The following is an 18,843-nucleotide window of genomic DNA, read 5'->3' as shown; positions in this document are numbered from 1 at the left end:
ACAAAAAAATCCCAAAGTGAAATAATTTAAGCCACAAAATAAACAAAAGTACTGATTATAAGCTAAACTATAAAATAGATATGCATAAGCCCATAGGAATAAAAATTAATGATCTAAATAAAGAAAAGGAAAATAAAAGACATCTTCCATGTCTGCAATTACTATGATCACATTCATAGTGCCTTATCTCTAGAAGTCAACTCTCCCCTTTAAATGATAAGTATTTTCACTTGATCTTACTTAGAGGTAGTTCATTTGTATGCACAGTACAAGGAACTTGCTGAGGTACCAAGACAAAACTTACTACCAAGAGCTACCCATGCATCAGAAAATTAAACTTTCTAGTCATAGTCTGAAAGAACGTATCTTGTGGATTACTAGAAAGATTGGACAGAAATGTTCTGCTATAGCTCCTGGACACTAGCTCTGCTCTTCTCTCTCTGAGGGAGGATGTGACCTTATTGATATTACATTGGTTTCAGATGCAGGAAAGGTTGATACTGGTAAATTCTTAAAGGAAAGCAGCATACACTGTAAATGGCATTCCTTTTAAATAGTACTATAAGTTCTAATTACAACATAAGACACACACACATTTTTATTCTTTTTGTGTATGTGTGTGAGTCAGGGCCCTCTGGAATATTCTTTTACACTCTGAATATATTGGTTTAATAAAGAAGCTGACTGGCCATTACCTGAACAGGATAAGTTATGCAGGAGAACCAGACTAAGGACACTGGGAAGAAGGGAGGAGTAAGGAATGTCAGTCAAGTGGAAAAGGAAGAAGGACATGCAAGAGAGGTGAAATCCACAAGCCTTGGGGCAGCACATGGACTAATAGATATGGGTTAATTTAGGTTGCAAGAGCTAGTTAGTAATATGCCTGAACTGTCAGCCAAGAATTTGTAATTAATAGTAAGACTCTGAGTAGTTATTGGGAAGCAGCTGGTGGAACAGAGTTGATTTCAGGACAGAAAAAAAAAATCCACCTACAAATTGCACCCAACGTGGGGCTGGAATTTCCACATAAGACCAACCAAAGCTTAAAAAAGATTCCAAGCATACAAAAATGGAGCCTTTTCTTGGGTAAGCTCAATACTAACAACAAACAGAAGCATGGCTCCTTTAAGAGGCAGCTTCCTTGGTTTGGTGTTAGCTGCTAGCAATCACCATTCTTTTAAGATGTCCTGCTACCAAACACTTATATGGGCTTTATGACCAGTGAGTAGCAAACTATTTGGTGGCAGCATGGACCCAACAACTCCCAGGGCTGGGGCGATAAATATGGCACCTGCAGATACCTCCACCATGAACCTAAAGATCTCAGAGAACCAATTTGGTGGGGGGTTGCCAATGTCACATGCTAAGCTGAACCATGCTGAATACTAATATAACAATTTAAGACTGGTCTTGTGTGATCAAAAAAAAAATACAGATGCTCAATAAAGACAGATCCAAATTGAAAAAAAAAAAACTCTAAATGGGTTACAGTGTGTTTTAAAATGTACAAAGGCTTTGGAGAGAAAAGAAAAAGGTTATAGACAGTCATGTAAGTGAGTGTATACACACACACACACACACAGAGCTTTATAATAAAGTACTTAAAATGGAGTAAAGTAATACAAAAGAAAAGAGACACGTAAAGATGGAAAATATACAGAGTCTGGATCCTGTATGTTACTGGATTGTGTTTAAATTAAAAGACACTGGAATATGAAAGCTGCTAGATTAAACCAATCTATAAATTTTAAAAATATCTTGTTTTGAAAATGAAAGTCGGCCGGGCGGTGGTGGCGCACGCCTTTAATCCCAGCACTCAGAAGGCAGAGGCAGGCGGATCTCTGTGAGTTTGAGACCAGCCTGGTCTACAAGAGCTAGTTCCAGGACAGCCTCCCTTAGCCACAGAGAAATCCTGTCTCGAAAAACCAAAAAAAAAGAAAAAAGAAAAAGAAAAAGAAAACCAAAATCAAAAAGTATGTTGCTTTTTGGGGAGAGGTTATAGAGTCATTCCAGATTGATATGGATCACATTTGATCAGGGAAAACCCCCTGAAATCCTGACTTACAAAGAAATAAACCTAGAAAAACTATAAAACACATAGCATATATTTTACCTGCTCAAACATAAAACAGAAAATCATCTTTCTATACTTTAACTAATACAGAAATGTATGTTACCTTTAAAAGTTTATGTATTTTCAGAATGAAGAAATCAAACACCAATGAAAACAGATGGCTCAAGTTGATCCAGCATCTCAAAATGCCTGCTAAAATCTCCTCAGAATTCTGCATCCAAAATAGCTTCAAGTATGGTCCAGGACTCACAAACAACTCCCGCCAAGACCTAACAATTATCCTGATTTTCTCAAGGTTCCCCAAAGATGCCAGTGTCCCCAGGGTTGGTTACAATTTGTTATTGATCTAAGTAAAAAATAAAAGCCACACAAAAGAGTTAAATTCAAAGATCTCTTTCTAAAGGGCAAAAATGGGGATATGACATAAGAATGATAGGAAAAAGGGTAGATTATTGAATCTACTTTAATCAAAAAAACCTATTCATCTAAAATATTTTACATTGCTATATATAAACTCAAAGTTATTTTATTAGGTATCTTTTCAAGGTTACAGATATATTTAGATAGATGGTCTTCAAGCACTTCAAAGACTACAGAAGATGGCATTTAAAATGTTTTACTAACATAAGACTTTTCTCGACAGTGAGATGTGTCTGCTCCTGGCAGCACCAATGTACTTCAGAAGATGATGGGTATCAAACAAACTCTGTGTGGAGTTTGTTTTCTTTATGGCAAAAGCTGGCCATTTGGGGAAAAAACTGCCCTTAACTCAACTGATGACAATATACTGTCCAAACTGGACCAGCAGAATGTAAAACAAACAAAAAACCCACGAAGACAAAGCAAAACAACTGACTACCAAGCTTTGTCAAGGCAAGGCAGGACAATCTTTCAAAACTCCCTTCTTCTCAGAAAAGTGTATCAGATATACTAGGCCTGTAGGCCAAAGATGGATGCCCCAACATTACAGAAGAATCTAGGGTGACTGTATTTAATGAAAACCTGTATTTTCTGTTCAACAAAAAGGTGTTGACAGGGGTCAGCAAGATGGCTGGGTTAGTGGTCACCTAGAAAGCAGCACAGGTAGGGCAGAGACAGTTGATCCTCTGATGCCTGCTGGACAGCCATGGTAGCCAAATTGCTGTCTCCAAGTTCAGTGAGCGACCTTATCTCAAAAGATAAGGTTGTTAGGCATGTTGGAGCACACATTTAATCCCAACACTTGGGAAGCAGAGGCATGCAGATCTCTGAGTTCCAGAACAGTCAGTTTTACACAAAGAAACCCTGTCTCAAAAAGCAAAAAATAAAAGTAAGATAAAATAAAGGAAATGAAAGACACTGAATGACAATTTTTAGCTTACACAATGTACATACAGGCACGCTCATGAACACATAGATACACTGCACTCACGTGTGCACACACATGCATAGAAAATGTCAAGTATTTGCAAGGAGCTATATGCATTGCTGGTGGAAATATAAAGTCATACATCTATGATAGAAAACAGTATGGTGGTTGCTCAAAAATTAAAAACTACCAAAGCTAGAGGTATTAAGTGGTACAGTGTTTACCTAATATGTATGAGGCCTCAGACACAATTCCAACACTACAAAAACAAAACACCCACCATATTAATCATGTGATGCAGTAATAATCCCACATCTGGGTACACACCCAAAAGAACTAAAAGGGAAGTCATAAACAAGTTTTTGTGTTAGGTGTTTCGGGACAGGGTCTTACTATGCAGCCCTGGATAGTCTACAACAGGCTCTGTACACTAGACTGACCCTGAACTTTTGATGATTCACCTGCCTCACCCTCCAAGTACTGTGATTACAGGCAGGTGTCACCATGTCCTGCTTTAAACATGCATTTGTATGTTCATGTCCATAGCAGCATTAGTCATAATAGTTAAAATGTAGGGGAAAAAAACTAAACTAAGTATCTAGTCAAGGATGAATTTAAAATCAAGGTAGGGCATATAAATGTTATAGTGCATTATAAAGGAAGAGCTTTAAAAAGGAATGAAATTATCATATATGCTGTAACACTGATGAAGCCTAAAGACATAAAAGATAAGTGCTTTATGACTTACATGAGGTAGCTAGAGAAGCTGACTTCCTAAAAATAAAATGGTGGCTGTCAGGCCCTAGGGAAATAAAAAGGGGTAGCTACTATTAAGCTGATACAGAATTCCAATGTTATAGGATAAAAGAAGTTCTGAAGATGGCTGGTGGCTGGTAGTTGAACAATGTCAAGAATGTACTTGAAAACAGTATCAGGGCTAGAGAGATGGCTCAGAGGTTAAGAACACTGGCTGCTCTTCCAGAGGTCCTGAGTTCGATTCCCAGCAACCACTTGGTGGCTCACAACCATCTATGAGATCCGATGCCCTCTTTTAGCATGCAGGCATATATGTAGGCAGAACAGTACATATATAATAAATAAATAAATCTAAAAAAAATCAGTAAATTATTTTTGTTGTTGTTGCTGTTTGCTTGGTTTTTTGAGACAAGGTTTCTCTGTGTAGCCCTGGCTATCCTGGAACTCACTTTGTATAGTATGCTGGTCCCAAACTCAGATCAGCCTACTTCTGCTTCCTGAGTACTGCGATTTGGTGTTCATCACTACTGTCTGCTTAAACCATGTTCTTAAAAATAGTTCAGACATGTTGGGTGGTGGTAGTGTATGTCTTTGATCACCGTAAAGTGATTGCCTAGAATGGGAAAAGCCCTGGGTTTAGTCCATGGTATTGGGCAGGTGGGTAAACCATGGACCAATAAGACAGGTAGAGAAAAAAATTATCTACAAAGGAATGATAATCACACTGCACAAGATCTCTCAACAACATTAGAAACTAAGTAATATCCTCAAGGTACTCAAGAAGGATAGTATCAAACCAGAATATCAAACTGGTCTTCAAAATGCAGGTAAGGAGCTACAGAGATGGCACAAGGGTTTAAGAGCACTTGTTGCTCTTGCAAGAGGACCTGGATTCGATTCCAAGCACCTACATTTTGGACTGCTAGCACCTACACCAGATAGCTTACAACTGCCTATAACTCCAGTTCCTGGAGCTCTAATGCCCTCTTCTGTCCTCCTCAGGCACCTGCACACATAGGGCACACAAACACATAGACATGTACATATACATAAATAAAAATAAATTTCTTTTAATGCATGGGAAATAAAGACATTCAAAGCCAAGCATGGGGGTGTAGAACTGTAATCCCAGAACACGGGAGGGCTAGAAAATCAAACATTCAAGACTATAAAGTGAGCTCAAAACTAGCTAGTCTGAATGACATGAGACTGTGTCTAAAAAAAATAAAATAAAAAGTTTACTTTCAGCCGGGCGTTGGTGGCACACACCTTTAATCCCAGCACTTGGGAGGCAGAGGCAGGCGGGTCTCTGTGAGTTCGAGACCAGCCTGGTCTACAAGAGCTAGTTCCAGGACAGCCTCCAAAGCCACAGAGAAATCCCGTCTTGAAAAAAAAAAATCTATTGCCTTTAATCCCAGCACTCAGGAGGCAGAGGCAGGCAGATTTCTGTGAGCTCCAGGACAGCCTGATTTACAAGGTCCAGGACAGCCAGTGTAGGAGGCACAGCTTAGAGAACGCATTGGAGGAAGCAGCACAAAGGCCAGAGTGGAAGTTGTCTAACAGCCTGGTGAGCCTTGGCTGTTCCATTAGGAGCCAGCCTGCACCTAAATCCCTCAAAGGCCTGAGAATTGTTTAGGCCCTAACCCGTAGGTTTGCCTCAGTGAATAAAACCCATTTTTATGAAGAGGTTCCTTGTACTTTGCATCCTCCATCAATAGAGCCCAGTCTTCTGCTTATTACAAATCCTTCCTCCCTAGGCCCTTACCCTGAGCACTGTATCAGTCAATAGAACTCATTCGTACTGTAAAGGCAAATGTACTTTGCTACTTTGCAAGGAAGTGCTGATGCAGTCACCTCTGAAGCTTAGCTGAGACAACTGTCATGTGGAGACCTTTTCCCGAAGTTTTACTATGTTTAAATGTGTAAGGAAATAAAACATGAGGTCAGACTCTGGGCATTTTGACTTAGCATCTGATAAAGTGATGTAGACTGAGTTTCATTTATTCACCTAGCTAGGATCATTTCCCTGCCAGCCATGATACTTGCAGGGACACCAACAAGCCAGGACTATACAGAGACCATACATACATACATACATACATACATACATACATGTGTGTGTCTGTATGTCTGTGTGTCTGTGTGTGTGTGTGAAAAAGTTAATGAAATTGAAACAAAGTCTACAGTATATTTAATATTGTGCTTCTTAGGCACAGTAGCAAATGCCTGTAATCCCAGCACTTGGGAAGTGGAGAAGGACCAGGAGTTCAAGGTCATCCTCAGATACATAGCTATATATACTTTTTAAAAAAATATCCTTTATGTATTTATCATGTATACTGTGTTCTGCCTGCATGCGTGCTTGGAAAGCCACCAGATCTCATTATAGATGGCTGTGAGCCACCATGTGGTTGCTGGGAATGCAACATAGAAACTTTAAGGTGAGCCTGAGCTATAAAAAAAGATAACTCTATCTCACAAAAGAAGAAGAAGAAGAAGAAGAAGAAGAAGAAGAAGAAGAAGAAGAAGAAGAAGAAGAAGAAGAAGAAGAAGAAAGAAAGAAAGAAAGAAAGTTCAGAAGAGAAGACAGTACAGGTATGATGGTTTGTGTTTAAGATCTCGAGGATCACCATGAGTTCAAGGCCAGCTATCTATTTAAAAAAAAACAAAACAAAAAACTAGACAATGGAGTGGTGGATCAGTGGTTTAGAGCATTTGCTCCTATTGCAGAGGAACTGGGGCCAATGCCCAACACCCAACCACCTGTAACTTCAGTTTCAGGGGACCTGAAACCTTCCCATAGCCTCTGTGGGCACCAGGCATGCACATACACACGTGCAACACTCATGCACAAAATAAACAGTAACCCTAAAAAGAAACATTTCACACTGCAAACACATCATCAAAAGAATGAAAAGACAGCTCAGCAGTGGCGCACACCTTTAATGAGGCAGAGGCAGGTGGATCTATGCGTTAAGAACAGAGAAACCCTGTCTCAGGAAAAAACAAAAACAAAAACGGAGACAGGAAAGACAGACATGCCACATACTAAAAGATATGCAAGTTCGGATAAAGGATTATTATTTTTTAAAAAAAAAGCTAGGCATGGTAGTATATACTTTTAATCCAACCACTCACGAGGCAAAGGCAAAGGAGGGGCGGCGCTTGTGATTTCAAAAGACAGCCTGATAAACTGAGGGAGTTCCAGGTCAGTCAAGAACATAGTAAAACCCTATCTTAACAAAAATCCAAAACTATAAACAAAAAAATCTACTGATGTTAGTTAACATTATATTATCATTTGTACTAAGCTTTCTTGTTGCTGTGAGCAAAAACCCTGAGAGACATAGGGAGGGAAGACATACTTGGTCACAGTCTCAGAAGCTTCAGTCCATGGTAGGCTGGTTCTGTATCTGGATTGGTGGGGATGCAAAAGAGCCCTTCAACTAATTACAGCAAGGAAACAGAGCAAGAGAATGCCTGAAGTAACTGGCTTTCATTTTCTGCTTTCATTCCACTGAGGCTCACTTTTAGAGAAGGTCTCCATTTCTTAGTTCTCTTTAGAAATACCTTCACAGACACACCAAAACTAGCACCTTGTTAATTTCCTAAGTACTTATTCTTTTTCCCTTTTTCAATGTGAGTGTCTGTATATGTGCAGGTTCCCAGAGGTCAAAGGCTAGGTGGTTACACAGTCATCTACAGCTAAAAAAAAAAAAAAAAGGACTATTCTGAGAAATGTGCCGTTAGGTGAGTCTGTTATACAAACATTATCACAGAGCTTATACAAACCTAGATGGCAGCCGGGTGTTGGTGGCCCACACCTTTAATCCCAGCACTCAGGAGGTAGAGGCAGGTGAGATCTCTGAGTTCGAAGCTTGTCTGGTCTGCAGAGTTCCAGGACAGCCTCCAAAGCAATACAGAGAAACCCTGCCTTGAAAAACAAAAACAAAACAAACCTAGATGGTACAAATTACACACTATGGTGAGACTGCGTGCTTGCATATGTGCGTACATGTGATATAAGTCTATTGTTTCTAGGGCCATGGAGATCAACCTGATCAACATAAAACATGAGGCCGAAGGCAGCATAACGAGGGGTTGCAGTTTTACAGTATACTTTTTTTAGTAAGGAGAAAGTACATACTTGAAAATGATGACTAAAAAGGATAACACACCAAACAGACTGGTAACATGATTTATCATTACTACCAAGTACTATGTACTGTACACAATCATATGTATTATATTCTTTTAGCATAGGCTTTGTTTATATGAGCATCTTCATCAATATCTTAAAAGGTGCTAGACTACAATGGACTAATAATTAGCAGGATTTTTTTATTGCCATTATACCCTTAAGGGACCACTGTCTGTATGAGCTCACTGCTGTTAACTGAGACATCATGCAGCTCATGACTCTACTACAGTTCTGTAAAATTGCTAACATGGGACTAGTGAGATGCTAGTCACCACAAAGCATGAATACTTAACCTAGGATCCCTAGCACCCACGTAAAAAGCCACGTGCAGAAGCACACACCTGTAACCACAGCACTGGCAGGGGATGCCTGCGGCTTGCTGCATGCATACATATGCAGACACACATGAACACATATATGCACAACATACACAAAACCCTGTTAATACCAGGAGGTGGAATAATGACTACAGCAAAACAATGTCCATTTTTCATAAATTTTCTATGACCTAAAATTAGTTCAAAGTCAAACATTTGGGCTGAGGGACGTGCTCAGTTAGAGTATTTGCTTAGCATGAATAAGGCTGATTTCAGTCCCAGCATAACACACACACACACACACACACACACACACACACACACACACACACACACACACACACACTACAGTGGCTGGAAGAAAGATCAGAAGTTCAAGGTTCTCCTCAGCTATTCAGTGAGTTCAAGGTCAACTTAAAATCTTGTCTCAAAAAGAAAAAGAAAAAGGGAAAAAAAATAATTATTGGAGCTAAAGAGATGGCTCAGTTGTTAGGGGGTTTTCTGCTCTTCCAAGGGACCCAAATTTGATTGGCAGCACCCATATCAAGTGTCTTGGAACTGTCTGTAACCTCAACTTCTAGAGATCCAATACCCTCTTTTGGCCTCTTGAGGGTACCAACCCACACACGGCACACACACAGGCACACACTCACACACACACACACACACGGCACACACACTCACACACACACACACAGGCACACACTCACACACACACACACACACACACTCACACACAATAAATCTTTATCTGTACATAAAGACAAACAGTACTAATGCAGCAAACACAAAGCTCTGCTATCCCCAGCACTGCAAGTGGAAGGAGGGAGAGAAAGAGGAGAGATGGAGGAAGGAAGTGGAGAAAGAGAGAGGAGAGGAGCATGAGAGGGACAGGGGTAATATCTACAAAAGACTAAAACGAGGTAAGGATAAAACTTTTACCAGTCCCTAAGTCAGTATTGGCATTCTGGGGAAGAAAGGGCTCAGGACTAGAAAGAGGTATTACAAGTGTGCTAGGAATTATGTTTCTGGTCTGAGACAGGCAGGTGTATTTAGTGAAAATTCATCAAATGGTACGATTATTACATGTACAATTTTTAAATCTTTTACAATTCCCCAAAAGTGTTTTTTTAACTCTTTACTTTTATTTTCTGATGTTCTGTGTATATGTATTTTGAACGTATGTGTGCGGGGCCAGCAGAAGCTCAGGTTGACAAGTTCAGAGATGGTACTGAGCCATCTTTGGCCTCACCCACGGGGAATAACTTCCCACGGATGAGGTCCATCACCGTTCACTGAGCCGTGTGTTTCGGCTTCAAGCCTCGGTGGTTTCACTGCCTTTTCGGGCTTCTGTGTCCTATTGCTTTTCAGGCCCTTTCTGCCCTTGGCCGCAATCTCAGGCTGATGAGTTCTGAGATCATACTGAGCCATCTTCAGCCTCACTCACAGGAAATACTTCCCACGGATGAGGTTTTGAAACGGCTACAAGCCTTTGGCGGTTTTGCCTTTTCGGAGTTCTGTGTCCTATCCTCTGCCTCTCTCATGGAAGCTGGGTCCCCCCAAATCAAACCATGTGCCCGTTTTTTGGTACCCTACATTCTACCAGTGATCCATGGTTACAAATGCGGCCTCTACTCTTCCTTACTTGTCTTACTTTTCTGTTCCCTGCACGCTAAAGCTCCCGCCAGCCACAGAGGCTTCCTGCCACTTCCCATTGTGTCCAAACCTGTCTCAGGGGGAGGGGACCACCTTCCACCCAGGAGTGTCCTGTTTTATCTCTCCTGTTCATTCAGCTTGAAATGATGCCAACAGCTCCAATGGCCTGGCCTGGGTTAGCGTCCGCTTGGGAGGCAGCTTCTACCTCTCTGCTGCCCTTCTACAATATTTCTTCTCCATACAGATGCCAGCAGCTTACAATGGCCTGGCTTGGGTTAATGTCAGCTCAGGACGCTCTTAAGACTTTTTCATTTTTTCCCCACTAACGAGGTTTGAGGTTTGAGGTTTTTTTTACTGCTCAGACCCACGAGGGGTCTCTCGGGTTTTATACCCTGGTGCTGGCCGTTCATCCATTTCTTAGACCTACGGTGGTCACACATCTTTCTGCCTCACTTGTGGAGAAAAAAGGTCACTTCTGCAAGCAGGCGGAAATGTGCCTATAAGACACCATCGTCTTGTACGATCTTAACCAGGCAGCCTAACATGTGGCCTAGCCTGGAAACGTGTTTACTGAGGCTGCCATGTTTACCGCATGACCTAGCTGTGGGCACACCCACTCAGTCTAGCCAGCTTCTGTGGGCAAAGCCTGCTGACACACAATTCATTTACTTGTTGTCCCTTTTGCGCTTTTATTTTTACTTCTAATTTCTTCTGTCACTGACTCGGTTTTACATAGCTTGTTTATGGAACACTGTGTCTTTCCAGGGTCCCCTGTTCTATCTACAGTGAATCTGCCTTCTTGTCACTGACTCTGTCTCTTTAAATCTGTTTGCTACATGTACAGATCAAAAATTACACTCTGGTCCTTCCTTCTTTTACCCAATCCTGTATGTGCATGTGTATGTGTATGTGTATGTGTATGTATATGTGTATGTAGCCACTGTTTAACAAATAAGGTAACTATATACAATTTAAATTCAACTATACTAAATATCAAATATTTCTAAATTGTTTTATCTTTAAGTGATGGTAAACATAAGGGTCTATTTCAAATTAACAGAATATTTATATCACCCAGTCCTTCCTGTAAGCTGTTTACAAAGGTAAAGTTTCCATTACAAAAGGGGATTTTTCTCTAGCCACCTATGCACATAAGGCAAGTCACTAAAGATAAATTTTGTCTATTGAGATATGTTAAACAGACAACCCTCAAATGCTCAGAGATCTAGAGAACATGGCATTTAAATGTTTTATTTAAAAGCTTTTTATAATAGAGAGACAGGCCAGCTGCTGGCACCACCCCATTTCCTCCAAGAAGACTGGTGGACACTAAAGAAACTCTGCCCACAAAGTGGCAATGCTAGCCACTGAACAACCCTGCCCTTCACTTCAACTGCTTCAAAGGACACTTCACTGGACAAGAGGACACTGGAATGGACTTTTCTCCACGTTGCTTGGGTCAACAGTAGGAAAGCCTTCCTAAAAGGTCCCCAACCCACAAGTCCCATGCTATCAGCCGAAGGCAGGTGTTCTTGGAGCCTCTGACTTCAACAACTGTGGAGGACCTTGGGGGTGGCTGTCCATGCAGTCAGCTAGTAAGTCTCTCACTCTCCAGTCTCAGGTAAAATCTTATCCTTCTCAAGAACTCTGATGCTTTTGACGGCTGGTAGCTTTCTCAACTTGAAGTAACAGACAAGACAAAGCTCTGTCATTAAACATATTATGCAGCCGGGCGTTGGTGCACACGCCTTTAATCCCAGCTCTCGGGAGGCAGAGGCAGGCAAATCTCTGTGAGTTTGAGGCCAGCCTGGTCTACAGAGCGAGTTCCAGGACAGCCTCCAAAACAATACAGAGAAACCCTGTCTTGAAAAACCAAAAAAAGAAAAGAAAAGAAAAGAAAAAACTATTATGCTACTGCTGTTCATAGTCTTAATATTAAAGTTTTAATAAGCTCTGTCAATTTTAAAAATGTTAATGTTTTCAGCCACGTCACTTCTAACATAAATATGCTCCTACTGTGTCTAATACTTGTGTTTTCACAAACTCAAAGGATTCTTGTAAGTTCCAGGAAGCCAAATTGGACCCATCGAAACAGGTCAGATCCACTCTAAACATTATTCAACCTTTCCCCTGGTCCCGGGATTCCCTCTCCTCACCTTGGGACCCCTCGGGAATCCCTCCCTCATCTTACAATCTTCCCCTCAGATACCAGGACCTAAGAAAAAAAATTTTTAAACCTAACCTTCTCCATTCTGCTAACATCCAAACAGATCTACAGAGGTGCCACAGAGTTCCATACAGTCTGGACTGTGATGGAGCAACCAGCTACCCCAGATGTGGCAGCACCCCAACTTTCTCAAGTCCCCCCAAAGATGGTCGATGCCCCAGGTCAGCAGGAAAGTCTTAAGAACCCCTTATTCCCTAACTTGCCACGCCCAACAACCCACCTTTTTAATTATCATAAGAGGTGGGAATTGCAGGAACTCTGGCAATAGACATTATACTAATTCTGCCCCCTGATGACCGGCTTGTCATGGGATTCAGTGCACATGTGCAACTCCCCCTTTTTAAGCCAAGCGGCCACCTCCCCTTGCTCTCTTGCTCTCTCTCTCATTCCCCCCCCTCTCATCTCTGCATTAGTGGGTTATCTCTCACCCCCCCCTTTCCTTTCCTGTCTACCAATAAAATCCACGTGGGACCGTTGACTCACAGTTCATGTCTCATTACTGGGTAAAAAAGTAGACATTTTAACAACACATCCAATCTCAGAACCCTAAAACCAAACAAACTCTGGGAGACCTTGGTTCTCAGACACTGTTCAACATGTGCAAAAGAGAATGAAAACAACAAGACAAAAGAACCCTAAAACCAATCTCCTAACTAGAGTGTTAGCACTGTATTGGTGCTGGGACTTGAATCCTGGTCTTCTGGAAGAACACAAGTGTTTTAACCACTAAACCATCTCCAGCCCATTAATTTTTAAAAGGTTATTTATTTTATTTTATGCATGTGAGTGTCTGTCTGCATGTATGTTTGTGAACCATGTGCTTGCCTGGTGTCCTGGGAGGCCAGATGAGTGTCAGATCCCCATAACAGGGATGCAGGCAGTTGTGAGCTGCCATGTTGGTGCTAGGAACTGAACCTAGATCTTCTGAAAGAGCAGCAAGTGCTCTTAATCACTGAGCCATTTCCCCAGCCCTCCACCTTAAGCATTTTTTAAGATGGTTTTACCTCTAGGAATAAAGATATGAGGAGGATTTAAAAATTCTTCCAATTTAAAGCAGTAAAATACTACTAGAACAAGTCAAAAAGGCAAACCTAGAACACTAGGCCCACGGGAGTCCTGAAAGTAAACCCAACCTACTGTGGAAATGGCTCCACTTCAGAGAGTTTTTGCCTGCCCTTCCAAGACGGAACAACAGGATGTCTGGCCTAAGATGTGAATGCAGCAGGATGACTGGCCTAGGATGTGGTCGCTGCATGTCCTGCATGAACAATAGAATACTTAACTTGGGAGACAGTTACTTGATGTGTGGGGTATTGAGAAGGTAATTACGCTTGCTTGTTCTTTGTATATTGGTAAAGAAGTCTATTGCTTCCTCGCCCTCTTTTGATGGGAGTTTAAAAAGACTGTACACAATAAACATGGGCGGTTCAGCAATCACTGGATGCCCTCCCTTGTCACCTGTCTATTTCTTTTCTTAATCCACACCACCACCACCACCCCACCACCACCCCGCCTCAGGTACAAAAACGAACAACGACAACCTATTACTCTCCTCATTTTGGACACCAGATCTCCTATCTAGTTTTTATTTGTTTTTGTTTTTTGGACACAGGGCTTCACTGTGTAGCCCTGGCTGTTCTGAAACTCTGTAGACCAGGATGGACTCGAACTCAGAGATCTGCCTGCCTCTGCCTCGGAGCGCTGGGATAAAAGCTGTGCACCACCACACCTGGCTTAGATCTCCTATCCTTTTAAAGCACCTAGTTGGAGAGCTATCCAACTCAAATTAGTTTCACAATTTGTAAAGATAATGGCTAATCCAGGACAGCCTCCAAAGCCACAGAGAAACCCTGTCTCGAAAAACCAAAAAAACAAAAAACAAACAAAAAAAAAAGATGATGGCTAATACTGTCAAATTGACAGGATCTAGAATCTCAAAGAGACAAGGCTCTGGATATGTCTATGAAGAACTGTCCAGATAAGGTTATCTGGGGTACCCACCCACTGTAAGCAGCACCTCTGGGCTAGGGTCTCAGAGTGCATGAAAAAGTAGAAAGCTGGACTGCTAGCTGTCATTCCTCTCTACTTCACAACTGCAGCGGCAAGGGGATCAACTGCTTCAAGCTCTTGCTGCCTTGACTTCTCCACCACAATGGACTGTACCTCAAATCATAAGCCAAAATAAACCCAGCCTAGAGCCAGAAAATGCCTCAGTGTAAGAGGGCTTGCTGCTCTTCCAGAGGAAAGTAAGCACCTAGCACCTAGATGGCTCATAACTGCCTAAACTCCAGCTCCAGGAGATCCGACACTCTCCTGGCCTCTACTCGTGGCTGAAATACATGCACATACATAAGAATAAAATTAATCTTTTTAATAAAAAATAAACCTTTCCTTCCTTAAGTTGCTTTTGTCAGATATTCCATCACAATAATAAGACAAGTAACCATGGCATGAGGCTAAGGTAAGAGGACTAACGCAAGTTTAGATCGGCTACAGTTACATAGTAAGTTCTAGGCCAGCCTGGGCTACAGTGAGGCCCTTTCACAAGTAAGAGTTTAGTTTATATGATTATGAATTAGCAGGATGTGACTATCAATGAAACAAGTCAACTGGTTTTAAGACCGATATAAAGTCAGGAATAATGGCTCACATCTGTAACCCTAGCACTGGGGGAGAACAGGGGAAGAGGTAGACACCCAGCTAGCAAGCCAGCAGTCTAGCCAATCAGAGCTCATGGCTCTGTAGAAGACTGTTTTGGTGGAGAGCACTGCACTCTGAGGATACGTGGAGACAGGACATCCCTTCAGTCTGAGGTAAATGTAAGAGCTAATGGCTTGGCTGCTTTGCTTCTCTGATCTTCAGCTTGAAGCTTGAACCTCAATATCAATCTCTGGGTTTTTATTTTTCGCGTTACAAACTGTCTCAAATAGAGAGGGTGGAAAGCCCTAGGAAAAGGGTTTGACCTCTAACCATTATGGGGTTCACAGACAATGGCATTCACATGTGCACAGACACATTAAAACAGAAAACCATAACCCACAAATAAGTCACTAGTCCTGTGAAGAACTTCACATGAACAGTCACAGAAAAAAATTCTTTAGAAAAGTTTAATTAGAAACAATATTTTATCAGCTAGCTGTAGTGGCGTGTGCCTTTAATTCTAGCATTTGAGAGGCAATCTCGGTGAGTCTGAGGCCAGCCTGGGCACATTCATGTAATCCAAGCATTCAGCATTCTGAAGTAAGAGTCTGAGCTACCTAGTGGATAAAATGATCAGCCTGAGCTACACAGCAAAACCAGCAGACTAGATGGGAGAGAGGAGGGTAGAGGAAGGAGGACAAAGAGTGGATTGTATGTATCTTGAAATATCTGAAATGAGAACTTACTGTGAAAACACAGTTACCAGTTCAGTAAAAAGAAATAAACAACAAAAACTGGTCAGGTGTGGTGGTACATGCCTGTAATGCTAACAACTGGGGGTGGGGCTGGGCTAAGAAGGCATGAGGGTTACTGCAAACCTGAGCTACACAGCCAGTTTACAGCCTGCCTGGAACACATAGTAAAAGCCTGTCTCAAAAACACACATTAAAAAATTAAGTTATTCCACCTCTAATCCCAGCACTGAGGAGACAGAGGCAGGTGGATCTCTGTGAGGTCAAGGCCAGCCTGGTCTACAGAGCGAGTTGCAGGGCAGGCTCCAAAGCCACAGGGAAAGCCTGTCTTGAAAGATAGATAGATAGATAGATAGATAGATAGATAGATAGATAGATAGATAGATAACATTAAATTAAATCCTTACAAACTCCCAACCTGGTTTCTTCTGAGATCCATTATAACACATACTGCAGTACACCTACCAGATTACAAAAAAAAAAAAATGCACATCCTATTTAAAGGTGGGTTTTTTTAATTGCTTTCTTATTTTTCTGGTACTGGGCGTCCAACTAGGGTTTAGGTAATTACCCTACCACTGTGCTATGGCCCAGCCCTTAAGCTGTACTGGGAGTTCATAGCTCAGTTAAGAATTTTTGCTGCATGGGTAAAACTTGCATATGCCAAGGACTACACATTCAAAGGGTGGAGGGGAGGGAATGATAGTCAAAAAGTATTAATATGAATAGCTAAAACTCAATTCCTTTCTAAGCAAACGGCATGTAATCAAGGCAACTGAAGAGTTTAGTAAGTCTTGGGCCTTTAACAAATCTAAGTGTGGCATTCCTGAAACTGCAACCACATGCCAGCACTGTGCTACAGACACCATGTCTGCCACAACACTAAGCTAGTTCCAGGCACAAGATGTTCTGAAACAAGTCCGCCCAGAGCCAGTACACAAGCGCGACAGAACCTGGGGTCTGGCCGTTGAATTTATCTCCTGATGCAATTTGAGAATGGACACTTCCATTAATTCTAGTCATGGGACAGTGTCGGAAAGCTTTACCTAAATCGTTTACATTAACCAGTGAAGTGGAAAAGCAAAATGGAATTAGATTATCATTTTATATTCAACTTTGAATTCTGCCACACTGAAAAAAGACAAATAAACCGATTTCCTAGTTGAGACGATTTCAAGCTATTGAGAGAGCAGAAAACAAGTGACCCAGAAAAACATTACAAGCCAAATGACAACAGCAGCTGGCCATGTAGAGGACAGAAAGTGTGTGGGTCAGGGAGTTGGAGCCCCTTAAGATGGAAGGAGGAAGACAAGTACTCAAATACTCAAAAGGCACTTTCAGAAACTACTATGGAAAAAGAATGAACCTGCTAACCGATTCTGGCTGTGGTATTTTTGGTGCTGCAGCGTTAGGAACCAAACCCAGGGCTTTAGGAATGTTAAGCAAACATGTTACCACCGTACTGCAACCAGGCTACGAGCCTGGTAACTCTTTCAACTGAAAAGCTGAAACAGCATGGGGGTCCACAGTCTCGCCCTGCATCCATTTGACACAGGTGAGCTTTGTTTCAAGTGCATCCCCGAGATTAGACCTTTTCTCTATCAAAACACCACCACCACCCCCTCGCATAGGCAGATCTGGTTCACAGATGAATAAACCGAGCCCACACAAAGCACGAGAACACGGACGCCTGTCCACGCACTTTACTGTGCCATCTCTAGGCGGGAGCCCAAGGACACTTTCCCACTGCACTGTGCACGGCAACCACGGGCCTTGCCGAATTCCTGCGAGAACTCGGGTGGAGAGCGGAACCTCTATTAGAAAGGAAAAAGTTACTTTTGGGGATCCTGGGGGTCTTCCAGGTATGCAGCTTTGGAACTCTGAGAAGCACCCGATAAACAGACAGAGGCTTGTGGATCACGAAGCGGGGAAGAAAAGCCAGAAGATCTGAGTGAGAAGCCAAAGCCAGCCCCTGCCCTTCTGATCCTGGAAGAGGACGAGCCTGCAAGGCTTCCGAGCCTCATCAGGAACCGGGGACGGCGGGGGAGGGGGGCGTGCTTGGTCGGGCTGCCAGGAAACCCCGGGGACAATCAGCGAGCCCCGCGACAAGAAGTCCCGCGACAAGGCAGGGAGGACAGGCCAGTGGGGACCGCGCCCGGTCCAAAGGCCCCGGCGTGCAGGCCCGCGCCCTTTCCCGGACCTTACCTCCGCTCGGTGCAGAGGGGCAGGCAGCCCGCACAGCCCTCGATCCACGCCCGGGACGCGTCTTCGGGAGCTGCGGCTCCTCGGGCAGAGCCAGGTCGGGTCGGAGCGACCTTACACCCGCGTCGCCAGCCGCGGCCTTCGGGACGCTGCCGCGCGCGTCTGAAGCCTGCAGTGCAGGAAGGGACAAGGCGCGCCCCGCGTGCCAGGCGGCGACGGCCGCACAGCCCAGCGAACCCGACGCCGTCCGCCCTCAGCGACACGGCCGCGGCGCCGCTTCCCCCGCGCTCGCTCGCTTTGGCGGCGGAGCAGCACGGTGCACGCCGATTGGTCCTCCACACGCGTGACGCGCGGCGACGCTCTCCACGGATTGGCCGGGCCGCGGTGCGTGTAGGGAGTAAACAAAACCCGCCCCCCGGCAAGCCACCGAGAGGAGGGGCCGAGGTGGGTGGCGGGCTCCCCGGAGCTTGCCCTGGCCCTTTGACCTCCGCGCTCGCTCTCCCCGCTAGGGGCCGCCCTGAAGCCCTGCCTGCTGTGGGTCCTCTGCCACCTCAGCGGGGTGGCCATCCAAGCCCAAAGCCCGAATGGCTAAGGTCGCCCTTCCCCCTTAAGCCTCTCACCTCCGCCCACCACCTGGCTTCTCTCAGCTCTAGAGTGAGGTCCTCTTTTC

General features: G+C 43.3%; 1 protein-coding gene across 8 annotated transcripts in view; it reads right to left on the bottom strand.

Moving 5' to 3' along the window:
• Positions 1 to 18,461, bottom strand: part of Tfdp2 (transcription factor Dp-2) — a 115,170-nt gene extending 96,709 nt beyond the window's left edge. For all 8 annotated transcript variants that reach the window (XM_040739657.1, XM_040739663.1, XM_040739660.1 and 5 more), the window contains exon 1: positions 18,177 to 18,461. The gene's annotated coding sequence lies outside the window, so the exon portion shown is untranslated. The remainder of the gene's footprint in view (positions 1 to 18,176) is intronic.
• Between the last annotated feature and the right edge of the window lie 382 nt (positions 18,462 to 18,843).

This window comes from Mesocricetus auratus, unplaced genomic scaffold (assembly GCF_017639785.1).
Source record: "Mesocricetus auratus isolate SY011 unplaced genomic scaffold, BCM_Maur_2.0 Super-Scaffold_100691, whole genome shotgun sequence".
In the NCBI taxonomy this organism is placed as follows: Eukaryota; Metazoa; Chordata; class Mammalia; order Rodentia; family Cricetidae; genus Mesocricetus; species Mesocricetus auratus.
The sequence above is the reverse complement of the archived record's forward strand: the minus strand, read 5'-3'. Positions and strand labels throughout refer to the sequence as shown.